This window comes from Mobula birostris, chromosome 2 (genome assembly GCF_030028105.1).
Source record: "Mobula birostris isolate sMobBir1 chromosome 2, sMobBir1.hap1, whole genome shotgun sequence".
Lineage (NCBI taxonomy): Eukaryota > Metazoa > Chordata > Chondrichthyes > Myliobatiformes > Myliobatidae > Mobula > Mobula birostris.
In genome coordinates this window covers 35,432,873-35,457,038 of record NC_092371.1, presented here as the reverse complement: position 1 = coordinate 35,457,038, position 24,166 = coordinate 35,432,873, and positions in this window count along the sequence as shown.

The window sequence follows — 24,166 nt, the reverse complement described above, 5'->3', positions numbered from 1 at the left end:
TCGAAAAAGCCATCTTGTATGTATTCTACAAATTCCTTCACCTGGGATCCAATACCAACCTGATTTTACCTGCATATTGAAATCCTCACGACTATCCCAACATTGCCCTTTTTTCATGCTTATTCTATCTCCCATTAAAATTTGTACCCCTCTTCCTGGCTATTGTTCAGAGGCCTGTATATAATGCTCATCAGGTTTTTTTTTTCCACCCTTGCAGTTTCTTAACTCTACCCACAAGGATTGTACATCTTCTGATCCTATGTCTCTTCTTTCTAAGGATTTGATTTCATTTTTTAACCAACAAAGCCACCCCACCCCCCTGTCCACCTGTCAGTCCTTTCAGTACAATGTGTATCCTTGGATGTTAAGCTCCCAGCTGTGACCATCTTTCAACTACAACCCTGTGATGACTACATCGTCATACCTGCCAATCTCTAGCTGCACTACAAGATCAACTACTTTATTCCGTATACTGTGTACATTCAAGTATAACACATACAGTCCTGTATTCACTGGAAGTTAAATTTTTCACCTTTTCAAAACTATTTTGTTTTATCTTTTTCTTTATTCTGGAGACTTTTGTAACCTCTCCTGCACTATCCTTCCCTTTTACTTTATCCCTACTTTTCCAAGCTGTTAAACTCACTTCCATTTACATAATATTGGATCTTTGAAACCAGATCTTCTATAATCTGGGGAACAATGGGACAGAACCTGGATTGATATACAGTAGGTGTATATTATATTTTATGTGAAAATCTGGTACTATACCTATTTTCCTGAATAGATATGTTTGTGGGTACTTTCATCAAGTCACTTTCACTTTGCGTTCTGGACGCATTGAGAATTTTAATACAATGTCCAAAGTATCAGTGTAAGCCACACTATTTGTGAAAACTTTAGTTTTGATCCTGAAGTATTTAATCAGCAGCATTTCTAAAATGTAATCTTTAAAATGTTGAGAAGGTACTGTCACAGATATATCGGGTTTTACCAATTTCATAGTAATGCTCCCAGTGTTACTGCGAAAGAAATTTTCTCTCTATCACTTAGAAATCTGATTGAGACTCTATTTTTGTGTGATACATAATCATATTCAAAATAAATTACGTCTTATTGATAAATTTCCTTTAAATCAAGAACTTTGTGCAAGTTGCATAAAGTCCACAAATTTCTTTCTGCATCCTCTATGCCTCTCACAGTTTGAAGCATCCAGCAGTCTACAGCTGTCCAGCAATGTCCAATACTGCACAATGCACACCGGACACCACTTTGGTAGTTGTTAAAAGGTTACATATAAACCATGTGATTCACCCGACATTCAGTGGAGAAGCAAGATGAAGATTCTGTGTAAGTCAAGTTCTATTGAAGTCTTCAATTTGTCTTGCCGCTTACTTTGTTGTTTTTTGGGCTATACTCCCTTCCTGTTTCTAATGCACCCACGCTGACTTAATAGATGATCCTTTCTGTAGCTGTGATACTATCCCTGATTAGCAATGCCACTCCCCCACCTCTTTTACCTCCCTACCTGTTCCTTTTGAAACATTTAAATCCCAGAACAATTAGCAGCCTCCCTGCCCTTGTGACAGCCAAATCTCTATAATGGCAACAACATCATAGTTTCATTTATTGGTCCATCCTTTAGGTTCATCACTCTAGTTGCTGATATATTTTGCAGTAGAGTAGACACATTTCAACACATTCATATGACTGCATTTACGTCCTCTCCACTGTCTATCCTTCAACTGTCCCTTTACAGGTTGCATCCTCGGACCTGGCCCTGATTCTGGCTCCTATCCCCCTACTCATCTTCTTTAGACCCTCCCAAAAGGCGCCAGCAAATCTGCCTGCGAGGATATTGGTACCCTCTGATCTTGGCAATCCATTTGCAAACATTTCATCATCACAAGAGGAGACGTTGTCAATGTGCTGTTCACTTGTGGTGTGCCCTCTGAATGCTTGTTTTTTTTATATACTTATCAATCAGTTGATTGGTCATCATTATGGAAACTCAATTGTGACATAGGCAGAGGGTCTTGTCACTGATTGGTTGCCTGGCAAACTCTGCATTGTCAGGAATTCTGTTCACATTGGCTTATAAGTAGGATCAAGGTTTATATGTCTGTTTATAAAGTTGTTAGCAGAAAACTATGCTTCTAGGAATTCTCTTGTATGCTGTGTGTTTGCTTGCACCATAACTTTTGCAGTTGGATTTGTGCCCCTCTCGATCTTCATGGGTAGAGTCTAAGGAGAGTTGGTCATGCCACTTCATAGCCAGTTGATGTTCGTAGTTTTCTCCCATTTTGTCTTACATAATATTTGCTGCAGTCACCGCGTTGGATTTTGTGGACCACATGGGTCTTGTCCAATAACTTCTCTTGTTCTTTAGGTGTGCAGAGTACTCATCCCAGTGTTGCTGTTGATTTATTCGTGACCAAAATTGTATGTTCTTGGAGCAGCCTGGCTGTCATTTCTGAGATATCTTGAATGTACTCTGCAGACCTAAGGAACAAAACAAGCTATTGGACAAGACCAATGCATTCTACAAAATCCAATGCAGGAACTGCAGCAAATATTACATTAGCCAAACTAAAGATCAAGCGGGGCACAAATTTGACTGTGCATCAGTGAAAGTCACGGCACAAGCGAACACACGGCAATGAGGAGAATTCCTAGAAGCATACCTTCCTCAGAAGAGATCCCAATAAATATGAAACCCTGCCATCTGCACCAATTCTTCAGCCATGCATTCATCCACCATATCACGCTACTTTTATCTTCCTTTGTGTAAGATTACTACCCTTGTGGTCCTCCTTTTTTAGCTTACTGCCTTGCTCACTATATTCTTAATAACCTCATCCCTTTTTCTTTCCAATGTCATTGGTACCAATGTGTACCACAACTTTTGGCTTCACACCCTTCCCCTTAAGATTCTGTGGACTGATCTGAGACCACCATGACCCTCTAACTGGGAGGCAACATACTATTTGGCAGATGCTTTTACATCCACAGAAAATCCTGTCTGATCTCCTAACCATTGAATTCACTATCAGTTCTTCTTTCTTCCTCCCCCACCTCCCCCCCCCCCACCTTCCCAGCCATAGAGCCAGATTCATCACCAGAACACTGGTTACTGTGGCTTTCCCTGGCATGTCATCTCCCTAGTATCGAAAGTGGTACACTTGGTGTTGAGGGTAATAACCACAGGGGGACTCTGAACTGTCTACGTATTCCCTTTGCCTCTCCTAACAATCACCCTGCTACCTGCCCCCTTTGGTGTGACTGCCTCCGTATAGCTCCTGATAACTCCTAACTTTCCTGAAAGAGCCATAGGACATCTGGCTCCAGCTCCAGTTCACCTAACGTGGTCTGTAAGGAGCTGCACACAGATGCATTTCTCTCAGATGTAGCAATAAGGGACACTGAAGGTCTCCCATATCTCCCACATCTTGCAAGAGGAGCACAGAATCCATTTTTGCTGCTCTAGCTAAGCCCAAAAGTAATGGTTCCCGTGACCTCAAGTCAGTAGAAAGTCCCAACAGGTCCTGCTTTCTTCTTAAAATCAGATGATGAATACCATGACGAGTACCATCCAATCCTCTTTTTCAGTTGGGATTTCCAATTCCAACAGCCACAAATCAAAAGGGAGCAAGCCTTCAACACAACCCCACTGAGACTCCAATGCTCAGACCGCTACACTACCATTACATCTGTTTCCTTTGTGTCTCCTTCTCTCTGTCCTATATACTTGATTCCCTTTTTGCAGACAGTACTGTCTGAGCTTGTGAAGGAAAACCTTTGAGTGTGCATGACCTTTTCAGTAACGTGCCACACTCCTTACAGTGGTAGAAATATTCAGGGAATAAATTCCAGAATGTACAGCAGCACCATTTCTGATGGTGGTTCTTTGGTTGTCCTAACTGGAACAATAAAAACATCTTAGAAAGTTGGAGGAGAGGAAGCAGCAGCAGACCTAAAGAAGGGAAATCCATGACAGAATTTGAAAGTAAGAAAGAGAATCAAGGTACTATCCTCAAAACTCCACATGGCTAAGTCCTCAGTCCCCCAGTCACTCCCTATACCGTGTTGTCAGATTTTGGTGTACCTCCATCTGGAAGATTGCAGATGACATTACTATAATTGTCCAAATCTGAAACAACAATGTGTTATCATGAGGAGATAGAGAACTTAATGGCATGGCGTGATGACAACAATTTTTTCCATAATACCAGCAAGACAAAACAGTTGATCCACAGCCACTTTCAGGACAGCGGCGACACGCAGCTCATGTGGAAGGGCATTCAGGACATTACCAACTACAGGACAACATTACCTGCCTGTGCTGATGGTGCCTCCCTCCCAGATGCGTTGAACAACTTCTACGCTTGTTTTGAGGCGGAAAATGGTGTGCTGGCGAGGAAGACCACCCCTCCTCCCAATGACCAGGTGCTGTGCCTTACCGTTGCCAATGTAAGGAAAACTCTATGCAGGGTCAACCCACAGAAGGCTGCTGGCCTAGACAATATTCCTGGCAGAATGCTCAGAGGATGTGCAGACCAGCAGGCAAATGTTCTCACTGACATCTCCCTGATCAACATCTCCCTGAGCAGCGCCATTGTTCCAACGTGCTTCAAGGCAGCCACCATCGTCCCCGTGCCGAAGAGGTCTTCAGTGTCCTGCCTCAACAACTACTGTCCCATTGCACTCACATCCATCATCATGAAGTGTTTCCAGAGGCTCGTCATGAGGCACATCAAGGCCCTGCAGCCCCCCTCACTGGACCCCTGCAGTTCGCGTATCATCCCAACCGCACAACAGATGACACTATCTCCACCACCTTCCACCTGGACAAAAAAGACATGTATATTCGAATGCTGTTCACAGACTTCAGTTCAGCATTCGACACAATCATTCCTCAGATCATCAAGTTCGCAGATGACATGACCATGGTGGATCTCATCCGCAAGAACGATGAGTCAGCATACAGAGAGGAGGAGCAGCGTCTAACAGACTGGTGCAGAGCCAACAACCTGTCTCTGAATGTGAACAAAACAAAAGAGATGGTTGTTGACTTCAGGAGAGCACGAAGTGACCATTCTCCACTGAACATTGACGACTCCTCCATAGAGATCGTTAAGAGCACCAAATTTCTTGGTGTTCACCTGGTGGAGAATCTTACCTGGTCCCTCAACAGCAGCTCCATAGCCAAGTAAGCCCAGCAGCGTCTCTACTTTCTGCGAAGACTGAGAAAAGTCCATCTCCCACCCCCCATCCTCACCACATTCTACAGAAGTTGTATTGAGAGCATCCCGAGCAGCTGCATCACTGCCTGATTCGGAAATTGCACCATCTCAGACCGCAAGACCCTGTAGTGGACAGTGATGTCAGCTGACAAGATCACCGGTGTCTCTCTTCCCGCCATTAAAGACATTTACACCACATGCTGCATCCGTAAAGCCAACAGCATTGTGAAGGACCCCACGCACCCCTCATATAAACTCTTCTCCCTCCTGCCATCTGGCAAAAGGTACCGAAGCACTTGGGCTCTCACTACCAGACTGTGCAACAGTTTCTTCCCCCAGGCCATCAGAGTCCTTAATACACAAAGTTTAGACTGACATCTACTTCTTTTCAATATTTTTATTAGTTTCTACATAGAACAATACAGAGTACAAGGAAGTACATAAAAAAGGTTGGAAAAAAACCTACCAATTACATTATATCTATTCATAATAACAATCTCATTACCTCGCATTCATGTAGGTTAGTCAAAGTTAGATTGAAATATACTAATTTATTACAAAAAAAGAATCTAACCCCTACCAAGACTGAAGCTGTTTATTAAGGAGAAAAAAAAAGGTAAAATTCCTTCTTGTATGATAAAAATTAATAATAGCCAACATCTAAATTTAAACAATGAATTGAGGGTTTTGAAATAATTCAGGAAGGGTCCCCACAATGTTTGAAAGTCTTGACGAGATTCAGAAATTGAACAATGAACCTTCTCTAAATCTGAGCATGACATAACGTCGCATAACCATTGAGCATGAGTAGGAGGAGAAACATCTTTCCATTTAAACAAAAGCGCCTTCCTAGCTATAAGAGAGCTAAAGGCCAAAATATGTAAATCAGATATCTTCAGCTTGATATCTTGCAACAATACCGAATAGGGCTGTCAGAGGATTAGGCTTAAAGTTGACTTTGAAAAGTAAAGAAAAAGTTTGAAAAACTTCCTTCCAATATTTTTCAGGACATGGACAAGTTCAAAACATATGAATTAATGACGCTTCTCTCACAGTAAGGAGATATGTCCGAATTAAAACGAGATAGCTTATCTTTAGTCATATGGACTCTATGTACCACCTGAAATTGTATGAAGGAATGGTGAGCACATAGCGATGAAGTTTTAACCAGTTTAAAAATTTCATGCAACACACACAAAAAATGCTGGTGAACACAGCAGGCCAGGCAGCATCTATAGGAAAGCGTATAGTCGACGTTTTGCTTTCATTCCAAGTTTCCTCAGATATTGATGTCTGTAAATCTTGTTACCAGAAATTCTTAATTTTGTCTAATGGAACATTCCTCCTCTCCAGTAACATACCATAAATATTAGATATTGAACCATTATAAAAACGTGTCAAATTAAAATTACATTTAGTAAGTTTTTATCTGAGCTTATAGGAAATGTGCATAATTGAGATCTTAGCAGTTCTCTGATTCGTAGATATCTAAAAAAGTGAGTTTTGGGTAGGCTATATTTAGCTGACAATTGCTCAAATGAAAAAAGATTTCCACCAACAAACAGACCCCAAAAACATTTAATACCCAACCTGTCCTATTCTTTAAAAACTAAATCAGTCATGGAGGGTTTAAAAAAATAGAATAAGTGGAACTAGAAAGGGAAAACCTCAGTAAACCAAAATGTTTTCTAAATTGTATGCAGATCCTCAGAGTATGTTTAACTATTAAATTATCAGTTAGGTTACTTACAAATAAAGGAAGTGAGAGTCCAAGAAGAGAGATAATAGAAAATTTATTAACAGAATTAGCTTCTAAAGGAACCCATACTGGACAGTCTACGCGATTAATATATGTGAAGAACAAAAGGATGACAGGAGTGAAGGTAGGACCGATTAGAGATAAAGATGGGAAGATGTGCCTGGAGGCTGTGGAAGTGAGCGAGGTCCTCAATGAATACTTCTCTTCGGTATTCACCAATGAGAGGCAACCTCATGACGGCGAGGACGTTACGAGTGAGGTTGATGTTCTGGAGCACGTTCCCCAGGGCCTGACGGGATATTCCCCAGGCTGCTCCACGAGGCGAGGGAAGAGATTGCTGAGCCTCTGGCTAGGATCTTTATGTCCTCGTTGTCCACGGGAATGGTACCGGAGGACTGGAGGGAGGCAAATGTTGTCGCCTTGTTCAAAAAAAGTAGTAGGGATAGTCCAGGTAATTATAGACCAGTGAGCCTTACATCTGTGGTGTGAAAGGTATTGGAAAAGATTCTTAGAGATAGGATCTCTGGGCATTTAGAGAATTATGGTCTGATCAGGAACAGTCAGCCTGGCTTTGTGAAGGGCAGATCATGTCTAACAAGCCTGATAGAGTTCTTTGAGGAGGTGATCAGGCATATAGATGAGAGTAGTGCAGTGGATGTGATCTATATGGATTTTAGTAAGGCATTTGACAAGGTTCCACACTGTAGGCTTATTCAGAAAGTCAGAAGGCATGGGATCCAGGGAAGTTTGGCCAGGTGGATTCAGAATTGGCTTGCCTGCAGAAGGCAGAGGGTCATTGTGCAGGGAGTACATTTGGATTGGAGGGTTGTGACTAGTGGTGTCCCACAAGGTTTGGTTCTGGGATCTCTACTTTTCGTGATTTTTATTAGCGACCTGGATGTGGGGTTAGAAGGGTGGGTTGGCAAGTTTGCAGATGACACAAAGGTTGGTGGTGTTGTAGATAGTGTAGAGGATTGTCGAAGATTGCAGAGAGACATTGATAGGTTGCAGAAGTGGACTGAGAAGTGGCAGATGGAGTTCAACCCGGAGAAGTGTGAGGTGGTACACTTTGGAAGGACAAACTCCAAGACAGAATACAAAGTAAATGGCAGGATACTTGGTAGTGTGGAGGAGCAGAGGGATCTGAGGGTACATGTCCACAGATCCCTGAAAGTTGCCTCACAGGTGGATAGGGTAGTTAAGAAAGCTTATGGGGTGTTAGCTTTCATTAGTCGATGGATAGAGTTTAAGGGTCGTAAGGTAATGATGCAGCTCTATAAAACTCTGGTTCGGCCACACTTGAAGTATTGTGTCCAGTTCTGGTCGCCTCACTATAGGAAGGATGTGGAAGCATTGGAAAGGGTACAGAGGAGATTTACCAGGATGCTGCCTGATTTAGAAAGTATGGATTATGATTACAGGTTAAGGGAGCTAGAACTTTACTCTTTGGAGAGAAGGAGGATGAGAGGGGACATGATAGAGGTATACAAGATATTAAGAGGAATGGATAGAGTGGATAGCCAGCGCCTCTTCCCCAGGGCACCACTGCTAAATACAAGAGGACATGGCTTTAAGGTAAGGGATGGGAAGTTCAAGGGGGATATTAGAGAAATGTTTTTTACTCAGAGAGTGGTTAGTGCATGGAATACACTGCCTGAGTCAGTGGTGGAGGCTGTTACACTGGTGAAATTTAAGAGACTACTATGGAAATAATTCACTCCTATGTAGGTGCAATTTGAGTCCTGAAAACTTGCTAAAATGGGAGAATAATGAAATTACACAAGGTAATGAGGTCTCAAGATTGGAGATAAAAAGCAATATATCCTCAGCGTAAAGCGAGATTTTGTGGGTGATATCCCTCCTTAAAATACCACAGATACCATTAGATTCTCGAAAAGTAATGGCAAGGGGTTCTAAAGCTAAATCAAAAAACAAGGGACTCAATGAATAGCCTTGTCTAGTTCCGCAGTGAAGTTTAAATGGTTTGGAATTTTGAGAACTAGTAAGAACCCAAGCAGAAGGAGATAAATAAAGTAATTTAATCCATTGAATAAGATCTGGTCCAAAATTAATTTTTTCTAACTTTTTAAATAAATGATTCCATTCAACCCAATCGTAGGCCTTCTCAGCATCTAAGGATATCACACATTCTGATAACTTCTGAGAAAGAGAGTAAGTAACATTTAATACACAGCGTATATTAAAATAGGAATGTTGGTTTTTAATAAATAGTCTGATCATCAGAAATAATAGAAGGTAAAATATTTTCAATCTTATGAGCCAGAACTTTAGAAAGAATTTCAGTATCTACATTAGTAATGAAATTGGCCTATATGAAGAGCATTCAGTTGGATTCTTGCTCTTTTTTAGGATAAGCAAAATAGAAGCTACATAAAAAGATTGAGGCAAACTACCCAATTTGAAAGATTCCAAAAAGACTAAGTGTAACTACGGTATAATTAATGAAGAAAATGTCTTATAAAATTCTTCAGAAAATCCATTTGAACCTGAAGCCTTCCCCAAGTGTAATGAACATATAGCCTCGACAATTTCCTCATAAGAAATGGGTTGATCCATCTGTTTGCAATTATCTGCAGAAAGTGCAGGGATATTTTATTGATCTAGAAAGTTATTCTTTACAGTATTATCTTTAGGGGAATCAGAACTATAAAGTTTAGAATAGAATTCTCTAAAGTTATCATTTATTTCAGAGTAATCAGTTGTCCTATCACCATTAGTTTTTCAAATTTCTTTAATTTGTCATTTAACTACAGAAGTTTTTAATTGGTTGGCCAATACTTTGCCTGACTTATCTCCATGAATGTAAAATTGAGTTTTATCTTTAAGAAGTTGAGTTTCAATTGGGTATGTTAACAGAAGATCATATTTAGTTTTAACTTCAACACGTCTTTTATACAAAACAGGATCTGGAGATATAGCATATTTTTCATCTATTTGTTTTAATTGATTGGCAAATTCAATTCTTTCTTTATTGGTTTCATTCTTAACACTCGCAGTATGGGAAATGATTTGTCCTCTAATATAGGCCTTGAAAGTATCCCATACAATAAGATTAGAAGTTTCTTCCTTTTTATTCTCTTCAAAAATCAAAATAATATGCTTCTCTAGAAATGTTAAAAATTCCTTATCAGATAACAAAGTTGTATTAATACACCAAAATCTGTTGGTTTGAAGACCAGGAAGTTTTAAAGATAGAAATTTGGAGCATGATCTGAAACAGCAATCTCTTTATATGCACAGGAACAAACTGATGAAATCATTTGACCATCAATAAAAAATAAACAATCCTGGAATATGTATGATGAACATGGGAAAAAACAAATACTCCCTATCTAAAGGATGTAAAAAATGCCAAACATCAACTATACCACACTTCAATAAAAAGGATTGAATAAATGAAGCTGATTTATTAAGAGACGTTGGTTTAGAAGATGATTAGTCTAAAATTGGGTCTAGCCAAAAGTTAAAATCTCCTCCCATCACCAAAGAATAAAGATTCAGGTAAAATTCTGGTAAAAACGGAAAAAAGTGTTCATAGAATCCTGGGTCATCTACATTTGGGGCATACACATTGTCAAATTCTATTAATTTATTATCCAGTTTTCCTGAAACTATAACAAAGCATCTATTAGTATCAGACACTACTTTATGTTGGACAGAGGAAAGTGTATTATCTATAAGAATCGAAACTCCTCTAGATTTGGCCTGAAAAGACGAGTGAAAGCTAAGTTCATTCCAATGGCTAAAAAAACGTAGATTATCATATTTGCATATGTGAGATTCTTGTAAAAAAAAAATAGGGACCTTAAATTTCTTAATATAATCAAAAATCTTATTACATTTAACAGGGTAATTTAACTCTTTCACGTTAAGACTGAGCAAATTAATAGATTAATTTTCAATATATTATTTAAAAGAAGGGTTAAAATGTAAGATAAAAACTAAGCCATAAGTCTTGAGAAATGGTAACCAAACTACAAGTTGGCTAAAAATTTGCAAACAGCTTCTGGGGGAAAAGAACCATAACCCCGCCCACCTCCCAAAGAAAGAAAACCAACCAATAGAAAATTGGCACCTACGAACTACGGACAACCCCCCAAAAAACCTGGTGATCACTCCAATTACATAGATAGATAGATATACTTTATTAATCCTGAGGGAAATTTGGTTTCGTTACAGCCGCACCAACCAAGAATAAAGCGCAAATATAGCAATACAAAAAACCCCAACAATCAGACAACAAAATGCAATCTATGCCAGATGGAAAATAAGTCCAGGACCAGTCTATTGGCTCAGGGTGTCTGACCCTCCACGGGAGGAGCTGCACGTTCGATGGCCACAGGCAGGAACGACCTCCCGTGCCGCCAAGTGTTGTATCACGGTGGAATGTGGCCAAGGTCCAACAGTAAAAAGTTCAATATCCAGTCTGCAAACATGTTCCTCAATCGTAATATACCCCGGATTGCACCATCCGTTGTTAGCCAGAACAGTAGGCACCGAACTCCTTTACACTTACCTCTCTCAGTGCACTTCCGGTCAGCTGGAACGGTATTACCCACCGAACTCCTCTTCTCCAAAAGTCTCTGTTGTCTCGACCCGGTCCTCTTTCCTCAGCTTTGTGATCCCCCTCTGTGTGTTTTCCTCCGGATTTCAGCAGGGGTGTCCACCGCTCTGTTCGCTAAGCCGGCCGGCCTTTGCTGGTCCGTGAAATACACAATGCACCTTGCTTCTGTCCCACGTGTCGGGATGTAACTATTTCCAGCACTAAAGAAAACCCAGATAAATAAAACCCAATTAGTTTCAAGGTTATTTATATTCCAACCTAGACTAAACTATATCCAAACAAGAGATTCAATTCTCGTTTATCAAAAATACAGTATTAAAAAATACAAAAGGAAATTAGTTACAATAGGTTTACCAAAAGTAAAAGATACAATTATTCATACAGATAGTCATTAAACATTAATCTTATAACTTCATGGAAAAACAGACTAAGCAATTAGCCTTAAAATTTTGAAAAAATCTTTGTGCTTCAGCATTCAAATAAAACCATTCGAAGGATCTATCTTTAATGAGATTCTCAGTCAAACTGGGTAGCCAAGGGAAGGGTTAAAACCCCTGTTAAAAAAATTCCAACAGACCTTGTTTAAACTTAGCACATTCCTGCATAACCTCAAATGAATAACCTTCGAGAATCTTAATATATCACCCTATAACCAACCATGCCCCTTTGACGGGATTTGCAAATTAAAAGTTTCTCATTTAATCTTGTGGCTTCATGTAAGGAGAAACTAAACAGTTAGCCTTCGGATTTAACCTTCGGATTTTAAAAAAAATTGTGCTTCAAAAGTTGAGCAAAACTATTCGAAAGAACCGTTTTTAAGTGTGATTCTGAGTCGGGCCTAGCGAAAGGAAGGCTTGAAACCCATATTAAAAAGCTCGGACATAATTTATTTGAATTTAACACGTTCCTGCATAACCTCAGGCGAATAATCTTCAACAATTCTAATCTTGCGACCATTACAGTCAATCATGTCTCTTCGATGAGATTCGCAAATTAAGAGTTCTTTTGTTTTAAATTCCTGAAAACAGATTATTACTGATCTTGATCTCTGGGCTTTAGGAGGTCTAAACGCAGGATATCTGTGAACGCGATTGATCATAGACACAGACGTCAAAATCTCTGGAAATAATTCCTGCAAAAAGTTTGCAAAAAACTCCATAGGATGGTTACCTTCGATTAATTCTTCAAGACCCAGAACCCGTAGGTTGTTCCTTCTACTTCTATTTTCTAGGTCGATAATCTTCTGTCTTAACTTTTCAGTGGACTTTGATTGCTTTTCACAAAGCTTCTGCAATTCGTCCACTTCCGTTTCCACAGCCGACAAATTTTCCTCATGATTTTTAATACGTTTATTGTGTTCATTAAGAGTTTATTGAATAGAGTCCAATTTGCCATCTATTTGTTTAAATTCAGTGCTGAATTGTTGAAACTTCTCAGAGGATTCTCATGTATGACTTTGCAGCAATTCCATAATAAAATCCAAATAGGCAGGAAAATCATCCTTTTTTGTACCTCTGGCACTCCTTCCAGCCATAATGAAAGAATATCACACTTAAAAAAGTTTAAAAACAGGTTGGAAATAGTAAGATAATTAAAGTTGGAGCAACGGCTGATTGCTATTACTCCATCAGCCACCACCAGGAAATCTTAGACTGACATCTACATCATTTATTATTATATTGTAATTTGTCCTCTACTGTGCCTATTGTCTTGTTTATTATTTATTGTACTGCCCTGCACTGTTTTGTGCACTTTATGTAGTCCTGTGTAGGTCTGTAGTCTAGAGTAGCCTTGTGTTGTCTCACGTAGTCTAGTGTAGTTTTGTGTTGTTTCATGTAGCATCATGGTCCTGGAGGAACAATGTTTCATTTTTACTGTGTACAGTACCAGCAGTTTATGGTCAAAATGACAATAAAAAGTGACTTGACTTGACTTGATTAACTTCAGAAAGGGGGATGCTGCACACGCTCCTGCTTATAGCAATGGTGCTGAAGTTGAGAGGGTTGAGAACTTCAAACTCTTGCGGGTAAACATCACCAGTAGCTTAACCAGGTCCAACCACGTATACATCACAATTAAGAAAGCTTAGCAGTGCTGACTCCTCCACAGGAGATAAAGAAGTTTAGCATGTCCCCTTTGACTCTCACCAATTTTTATTAATGCACCATAGAAAGTATCCAATCTGGATACATCATGGCTTAATATGGCAATTATTCTGCCTGAGACAGCAAGAAATTGTAAAGAGTTGTGGAGATAGCTCAGCACATCACAGAAACCAGCTTCCCCTTCATGGGCTCTGTCGATACTTCTTGATGCCTTGGTAAAGCGGACAAAATAATTGAAAACCCCACCACTCTGGACATTCTCTCTTTCGTCTCTCCCATTGGGCCGAAGAAACAGAAGCCTGAAAGCACATACCGCCAGGCTCAAAGACAGCATCTATTTTCTGCCCCACTTTTATAAAACTATTGAATGACCTCCTAGAATGAGAAGATGAACTCTTGACCACATAATTTACCTCAATGAGGCCTTGCACCTCATTGCATGAATGCACTACATTTTCTCTGTAACTGTAACACTTCATTCTGCCCTTTGTTTCCCTTGTACTAGCTCAGTGCACAGATCCGATGGAATGATCTGCATGGCAGACAAGTTTGTCATGGTACCTTGGACGATGTGACAATAATAAACCAATAATATACAGAGGGTGATTGCTGGCAGGTATGAGTAAACACATGGGCAGCAAGGTTTGGGATGACAGATTTAATGGGGCGAAAAGTGAAGGATGGTACCCAGGATTTTACTGCAATAGTTTAAACCTGAGGTAACAAAAGCATGAATGAGAGTTTTAGCAGAAGGTAAACAGCTGCTGATGCAGAATTTGGTAATCAAAGAAACATAAGACCTTAAGAAATTGAAGGAGGCAAAGACTGTTCTGTGCTTTGCACTTACTCTGCCATTTTTGCTGATAATATAGCTGGTCTGCATTAGAACCATTTTCTTGCACCAACCCAATATTCATTGATTCCCCTGATGTCTCAGCCAAATTACAAGATGGCCCAAAATGTCTGTGTTGACCAAAGTCAAAGCCAAAGTTAAATTTATTATCAAAGTACATAAATGTTATCATATACTAATTTGAGATACATTTTCTTGCAAGTATTTACAGGAAAAGAAATACAATAGAATTTATGAAAAATTATACATAAAAAAGACTGACAAACAATCCATTATGCAAATTCAATTTATGTGCAGCATATAAACTATATGCTTCTATTTTCTGCATGTTCATATGCTTAACTAAGTACCTTTTAATGATCACTATTAATAATCTACACCTCTTAGATTAATCTCTTTAATATATTCACTCATTGAGCTTTCACAACCCTCTTAGGTAAAGAATTCCATGGCTCTGTAAGTGACGATATTTCTTCCTCATTTCTATCCTAACTGGCCAATACATCACAACACAAAGGTTGATGTTCAGCATTACCATAAAGTCTTTGAATATCAGTGATCTCAGTATGGATTCATGACTGTCAGCTTTTTTCATTTAAGCATGATCAACTGATCCTGGCAAACCAATCTGTCTACTAGCTCTGTCTGCAGACTATAGACTAGCATAATTGGCTGATTGATCTCTCACCATACTGTGTCATTCCAAGACCATGCTAGCATATACATCATGGCCTTCAAGAAAGGACAGAATTAGAAAAAAAAATGCTCAGAAACTCTCTGGAATTGGAAATTACACCAAAAGATTGTAACATCTGCAGTGATGCTGCAGTTTAAAAAAAATAGAATCATAATCCTGTGAATTATAGGCATATTCATACAAAATTTATTGTGAGAAGTGTTGGACTCCCTTATATCGGAAGTAAATAAAATGATTTCAGTGGGTGTAAAGGGGTGAACTTCTATGGATATTGGAATTAACAATAAAACTACAGAAGAAACTGTTGGAAGTTCAATGATTTTAGAGAGTGTTGAATAGATTACAAATATACATCAAAACATCTTTGAGCTATTTTCAGTAAAAATTTGATAAACTAACTGAGAAAAAACTATGTTTAATTTAAGAGAAACATTTTTATTTGTTTAGTAGAATACAACATTGAACAGTCACTTGCAGAGTTAAGAGTACTGATTAGCATTGGATAAACTATCACACTTAACTGGTCCAGACGGTGTACCTGGCCAAATACTGAACACCTGTGATATTCAACTGGCTGGAGAGTTTACTGACATCTTTATCCTCTCAATTTGGCAGTCTGAGGTACCCACCTGCATCAAGCTAACTTCAATCATACCAGTGCCCAAGAAGAATGTGGTAATCTGCCTGAATAACCTTCGTCCAGTCACACTTACATCCATTGTGCTGAAGTGCTTTAAGAGGCTGGTCATGAAACATATCAACTCCAGCCTGAGGAGAGACTTGGATCCACTCCTATTTGCATACCATCACAATAGGTCAACAGCAGATGCCTTTTCATTGGCTCTTCACTTAGCTCTAAAATATCTGGATAATGAAGGTTCATACAGTACATCGGAATGCTCTCTATTGGCTACAGCTGAGCATTCAACACTCATTCCCTCAAAAATAATCAACAAGCTCCAAGACCTAGACTATATTACATCCTTGTGCAACTGGATCCTCTATTTCCTCATAAAGACCTCTGTCAGTACAACATTTCCACAACATTCACCATCAGCAAAGTTGTACCAAATACTGTGTGATTAGCCCTATATTATACTCAATTAAACTTATGACTGTGAGGCTAAATTCAGCTCCAATGCTATATAGTGGTAATAGATCAGCACATAGGAAGGAGATGGAAAATTTGGTTGAATGGTGCCACTCACACTTAACGTCAGCAAACCGGAGCTGAGCATTGACTAGAATACCCAGGAGGAGAAACATGGGGTAAAAGAACCATTCCCCATTATGAAAATGGAAGTGAGAAATTGAGTAACTTTCAATTCCATGGCATTATCAGAACAGAGAATCTGTCCTGCGACTAGCATGTAATTGCCAATTTCAAAGAAGACACAGCAGTGCCTCTACTTTCTTAGAAGTTAGTGTAGATTCAGCATGTCATCTAAAACTTTGACAACTTCTATAGCTACAAAGTGGAGATTATGCCTGATTGATTGCTTCACGGCTTGTATGGAAACATCAGTTACAGAAAAGTCTACAAAAAATTACGGATGCAGCCCAGTCCATCATCGGACAAGACCGTCCCACCATTAAGCAGACCTAAAACGAGCACTGCACAAGAAAACAGCATCCATCTTCAAGGACCCCAGCCATCCAGGCCACACTCTCTTCTCACTGCTGCCATCAGGAAGAAAGTACAGGAGCCTTAGGCCGCACTCCACCAGGTTCAGGAAGTTATAACACTGAACCAGTGTGGATAACATCACTCATCTCAAAACTGAATTAATCACAGAACACAACCTATGAACTCCCTTTCAAGGACTCTACAACTTATGTTCTCAGTATTATTTATTTACTTATTTATTATTATTATTAATTTACACAGTTTATCTTCTTTTCCATATTGAATGTCAGTCTTGTTTGTGTGTGATCTTTCATTGATTCTCTTGTATTTGTTTATTTTACTGTGAATGCCTACAAGGAAATGCATCTCTAGGTAGTATATGATGACTATATATACAGTGCATGCAAAAGAGCAATGCATGCAAGACAGCCTAAGAATCTCACAGAACTAGAAGCCTTTTGCAAGGAATAATGGCCGAAAATACCCCAAACAAGAATTGAAGGACTCTTAGCTGGCTACAAAAAATGTTTACAAGCTGAGATATTTGCCAAAGGGGGTGTTACTAAGTACTGACCATGCAGGGTGCCCAAACTTTTGTTTCGGCCCCTTTTCCTTTTTTATTATTTTGAAACTGTAAAAGATGGAAATAAAAAAGTAATCTTGCTTAAAATATTAAATAAATGTGTCATCTTTAACTTTATGCCTTTTTGAAATCAGGTCATCTTTTACTCGCTTAGATATTCACAGTAACAGAAATTTTGACCACGGGTGCCCAAACTGTGCCACTGTACTTCGATAGTAAATTTACTTCGAACATTGAACTTTGAACATGGTGCCTGCTTCATTGAGAACTCAACTGTATCTGGAACTAAATACTTATTTTTTAGAGGTAGAATATTCCATGGGACCAAAGTGGATTTGTTCCAAAAACAGTTCTGATTACCAGGAAATGCAATTAACCCATCCCTCTGTAAAGAAGGCCATACATTGGGCTAAACTCATTCTGCATGTTAATTATTCTGTTATTAACATCTAGTTTATGTGACTTGCATTAGTTACTGCCTCATGAAAGTGTGGCATCAATTCAGGTTATTGAGAGAGAGAAGAAATTCCTTCAATCTTTAGAATTGACGAACCATTAATATTGTGGACATTCAGAAGCTGATGGCAGACAAGGTGGAGATTTCTAGATTTTTGGATGGAAAGGAAATGGTAATGAAATAAAGGAATATAGGGTTAGTACATTAAAATAGCACAAAGTGATTAAGCCCTGATATTGTAAGGTAGAGCAGGTATAATCTGTTCAAAATTTTCTCCTGGTTCTTTTAGCTGTGCGAAGCCAGTGCCAATTGAAGCAAACTAGTAGGAGACAGGCACAGTTACGGCATCTTAGATACAGCATCTCCTTGATCCCTGCAACCCAATCGTAACTATGGTCTCCATAACCAGAGATAAGCTTGATAACTTAGATGTGTTATTATCTATTAACTTTTCCACATCCTCCTCCTCTTCATATCCTTCAATCTTTTCTGAATTATTTACTCCAAATAGGTTAATCATTTTAACCTTCCTTTTCCCATTTCTTTTACAATGCAACACCCTGCAGAAAGAATGGTCAACTTTACTAATATAGACAAAGTTGGGTGGCTGTAAAGACCGGTTAGGGCTCACAGAGCTAGAGATGGTCAAATGTTTAGATTCTGAGCAGAGTTTATAAAGGTGCAGTCTATGAGTTTGTGGTAACAGAGACAAAGAGCTATAGAGATGAAGTTTGCTAATTTAATCCTTTTACATCATATGAAAATCAGAAAGATGATAAATACTGAAATGGGAACATAGCACATAAAATAGTACAGCACAGGAACAGGCTCTTTGACCTACAATGTAGTGCTAAGCTAATCAAATAAGTAACAAATGTCCAACTAAACTAATCCCTTCTGCAGACACAATGTTAATGCCCTCCCGTTTCCTGTTCATCCATATACTTATTTAAGTGTCTATCTGTTAGGTATATCTCTTAGTGCGTCTCTATGCTTGATCTTCCAAAGTGCAACGCCTTACATTTGTCTGTGTTAATCTCCATCTGTCATTTCTCCGTCCACTTCTGCACCTGATCTGTATCCTGGTCAACCCCTTGCCACAAATATTCATAGCATCTACAAATTTACTAACCCATCCACCCACATTTTCATCCAGGTCATTACAAAGTGTATATAAAGGACATGATACATACACACAGTGGCCACTGAATGTATAATTATGTCCGTGGACTTCTGCTGCTGTAGCCCATCCACTTCAAGGTTTGACATGTTGTGCATTCAGCAATGCTCTTCTGCACATCTCTGTTGTTATGCATAATTCGTCGAGCTACCGTCATCTTCCTGTCAGCTTGAACCAGCCTGGCCATTTATCTTAAACCTCTCTCATTAACAAAGTGTTTTTGCCCACAAAACTGCTTCCAGCATCTGCAGAATTCCTCATGTTTGCGTTTTTATACTCACTGGAATTTTTTTGTTTGTCACACCATTATCTGTAAGCTTAGAGACTGTTGTGTATCAAAATCATAGAGGATAAGCAGTCTCTGAGCTACTCAAACCACCCGGTCTGGAACCAACAACCATTCTATGGTCATAGTCACATTTCTTCCGTATTCTGATGTTTGGTCTGAAAAACGATTGAGCCTCATCACAATGTCTGCTTGTTTTTATGCATTGAGTTTCTGGCACATGATTAGCTGACCAGATATATGAGCAGCTGTACAGGTGGCCACTGAGTGAATATGCAGCAGAGGTCCTAGTATTGATCTCTGTGGAACAACACTAGTCACAGATCTCCAGTCAGAGTAAATCCCATTAACTACTACCCTCTATTTTCTATGGCTAGCCAATTCTGAATCCAAACAGCCAATTCTTCATAAAACCATGCATCTTCATCTTCTGGATGAACCTCCTATTGAAGGACTTTGTCAAATACCTCATTAAAATCCATGTAGACAACATCAATGGCTTTAATTCTTCTCTAATTTTGATACTCCCCTATAATATCTATACCTAACGCTACCTTAAAACTTAACGAGTCATGGTCACTATTCCCTAATTGTTTTCCCACGGAAAGGTCAGTCAGCTGACCAGGCCTACTACCCAACACAAGGCCCAGTATGGCCCCTCCTCTTGTTGGACTATCTACATATTGATTTAAGAAATTCTCCCAGATGTACCTAACACCATCTTTTTGGCTACTGAGGTGAGTGGCTGGGTGGTATCAGCAGTATAAACCCATAGTATGATTGCACCTTTCATATTTTTGAGTTATGCCAATTTAAACTCCATGGTAAGCCCTCTGTCTGTGATGGTATTGAGTTCACTGTCTGCAGACTCATAAGACTCTAAGCACTGTCCAATAATGATACCTATGGGTACCCTCACCATTGGGCAGCTATACTACATCAATCTACTCTTCAAAGACTAACTTACTTCTTTATCTAGTGTCTGTGGCAAAGTCTAGCTGCCAATGCTTACTATTTAGAGCACAAAATAATCTGCAAAAGCTGTAAAAGATCAAAGCAACACTTTCAGTACGCTGGATGAACTCAGCAAGTCGGGCAGCATCAGTCAGAAACGGTGAGTCAACGTTTCGGGCCGGAACCCTTCATCAGGACTGAAGAACGAAAGATGGGGAAGGATTTGAAGAATGCTTGTAGCGTCAGTTAATAGACCAGTAATTTGAAAGACAAAGGGGTGGGGGAAGGGAAGCATTGACGTTATAGCCCTTGAAAACAATGTGTAGTAGAAGAAGGAGGCGGAACCATGAGGGAGCTGGGGGAGGGGGTGAAGTGAAATAGGGATAGAGGAAGGGAGGGGGAGGGAATTACCGGAAGTTGGAGAATTCTATGTTCATACCAAGGGGCTGGAGACTACCTAGACGGTATATGAGGTGTTGCTCCTCCAACCTGAGTTTAGCCTCATCATGGCAGTAGAGGAGGCCATGTATGGACATATCTGAATGGGAATGGGAAGCAGAGTTGAAGTGGGTGGCTACTGAGAGATCCTGTCTGTTGTGGCGGACGGAGTGGAGGTGCTCGACGAAGCGGTGCCCCAATCTGCGTCGGGTTTCACCGATGTAGAGGAGGCCACACAGGGAGCACCGGATGCAATAGATGACCCCAACAGACTCACAAGTGAAGTGTTGTCTCACCTGGAAGGACTGTTTGGGGCCCTGAATGGTTGCAAGAGATGAGGTGTAGGGACAGGTGTAGCACTTACGCTTACAGGGATAAGTGCCGGGTGGGAGATCAGTGGGGATAGACGTGTGGATAAGGGAGTCGTGGAAGGACTGATCCCTGCAGAAAGCAGAGAGGGGTGGAGAGGGAAAGATGTGCTTAGTGGTGGGGTCCTGTTGAAGGTGGCGGAAGTTGCGGAGGATAATGTGCTGGATCCGGAGGCTGGTGGGGTGGTAGGTGAGGACAAGGGGAACTCTGTCCCTGTTGTGGTTGCGGGAAGATGGGGTGAGGGCCAAAGTGCGGGAAATGGAGGAGATGCGGGTGAGGGCATCATTGATGGCGGTAGAAGAGAAACCACGATCCTTAAAGAAAGAGGACATTTGAGATGTCCTGGAACGGAAAGCCTCATCCTGGTAGCAGATGCGGCGGAGGCGGAGGAACTGGGAATAGGGAATGGCATTTTTGCATGTGGCGGGGTGGGAAGAGGTATAGTCGAGTTAGTTATGAGAGTCAGTGGGCTTGTAGAAGATGTCAGTGGACAGTCTGTCTCCAGAGATGGAGACCGAGACATTGAGAAAGGGGAGAGAAGTGTCCGAGATAGAGGAAGTGAATTTGAGGGCTGGGTGGAAGTTTGAAGTAAAGTGGATGAAATTGACGAGCTCAGCATGGGTGCAGGAAGCAGCACCAATGTAGTCGTCAATATACCGAAGGAAAAGTTGGGGAGCAGCACCACAATAGGTCTGGAGCACAGACTGTTCCACATAACCAACGAAGAGGCAGGCATAGCTGGGTCCCATGTGAGTTCCTATAGCTACACCTTTAGTCTGAAGAAAGTGGGAAGAGCCAAAAGAGAAATTATTAAGTGTTACTATTTAGAGTGGTAGGTCCCTCTTTCCTCCAGCTAATGAAGTAGTTTAAACACATTTTGTTCTATTTTTAATGATACACATTTACATTTAGCTCTTAACACACATTAAAAACTCAGAGGCTTTCTGATTTATAAAAGATTTCTGAATTCCAAAAGATTTATAAACTACAAAGGATTTTCAAACACAAGCAAAATTCTTATGAAAGTAAAGAACATATAATAAGCTGCAGGTAAATGTGTTGTCTGTTGCAAAAACTGAAGGTTAAGGAATGAATTCTATTTGTGGACTTGGAAAAAAAGCTTGTGTTTCCCCCAGACATTGCGGCTACAACACTCCGGCCAGACATGGTCCTGTGGTCCACAACAGCCAAGCTGGCATATGTTGCGGAATTGACAGTACCATGGGAAAATGGGGTGGAAGAAGCTTATGAGAGGAGAAAGACCAAGTACTCTGAACTGGCAACTGAAGCTGCCCAGAATGGTTGGAAGACCAAGATTTTCCCTGTGGAAGTGGGATTCAGGGGATTCGTTGCTACATCTACAACCAGCCTATTGAAGAAGATGGGGGTGCGGGGTCACTCCCTCCAAAAAGCAATCAAGTCCTTGTCAAATGCAGCAGAAGAAAGCAACAATTGAATTTGGATTAAAAGGAAAGACAACAACTGGGCTACAGGATGAAGACAGGAGGGTATGGAACTGAGGGGGGCGTATCTGGGACGTCAGGGTTGAGCCCTCTGGAGACATTGTGGGCTTATCAACGAAACGTCAAAGAAGGAGAGTGCCCAGCTGATGACCCCGACGACATACCTACCCTCCTTGTCACCACTCCAAGCCCACTGCCATCATTGAGAGTGCCAACTTACCATAGGGATTGAACATCAAGTCCTAGTAGCTCTCCTTTTTACCACCACATCTTTTTGTAGCTCTTCTTTTTATTCTGAATAATCCCAAATCCTTCTAATATTTATACTGTTTCACTACTAGTTGGCATTATTTGCATATGATGCTTTTGTCTTCCCCTTCCATTCCAGCCCTGAAGAAGGATTTCAGCGTGAAATGTTGATCCTTGCAGCATTTTGTGTATGCCATTTTAGGTACCTTTGCTGGGGTAAAGTAATACACAGAAATGGTCTAAGGCTTCTGGAGATAGACAGCCAAAATTAATTCTGTGAGGTTGACTCTCTGAGTACACCAATATCCTAACTATTGATTGATCATATCTGTGACTGCATTTGATGTGCTAAATGACAACAGCAACATGGTCTGCAAACTATCTTGAGCTAAATACCTTATCTAATATTGCTTGTTTGCACAGCTGTCCTTATAACTTCAGACTGGTTATTGGCTGCAGTTTACATTAAGAACTAAAGACTGGTTATTATTTAAAACAAGAAGCTGAGCAAGGAATATTGGTTAGAAGTTTAGCTTTGTCACAAACAAATCAGTCCCTTTGGAAAGTTCATGCTGCTGTGCTAGAAAGCCAAGATTAGCAATAAGCCTCTCGGGCCCTGGAAAGTGAATATCCATTAGTCCATACATTTAATCAATTAACACATATGAGTCTCATTTTCCCCATGATACACACCCCACAAAGAATTTCAGGAGTCCTGCATACCAGCAGTAACTAACCTCCATTAATTTGTACCAAACCTGTACCTATATACAGTCACTAAGAACCTATCAATCATTGTTAGAAGCCATTATGCAGTTTGAGGATTACTGTATGCACAAATACTGGAGCAGACCAGACCTTTATCTCATTAAGGATTTATTAAGAAATTTTAGTCAAGAGGATAGATACCCAGAGTGAGATCCTTGATAAGGATCCAGGAAGATCTACATGAAAGGAGAGTGAATGGAACAAGTTGTTCAGAAAGGCAATGCCTGAATCAATGTCTCCAAGATGTGATTACAATTCCAGGAGTTCAGTCAAGAGTAGCAACCAAGCTTGTCTATAAACTGATGTATATTGCACTATAGCTATGCTCTTTGCACCTTAACTTAATCCCTCACGTATTGCTTTCCCACTAAACAAATTTTCAACCCAAAATCCATCTGCTGTAGGACTCAGAAATGAATATAACATTACCAAAAACTCATACATTTAGAATAAGACTGTTAAACCATGTAGAATTGGCCTGGGTAATGTAAATTAACACAGCCACTCTAACAGCACTGCCAAGATACTACAAAAGAAACATCTGGTCTCT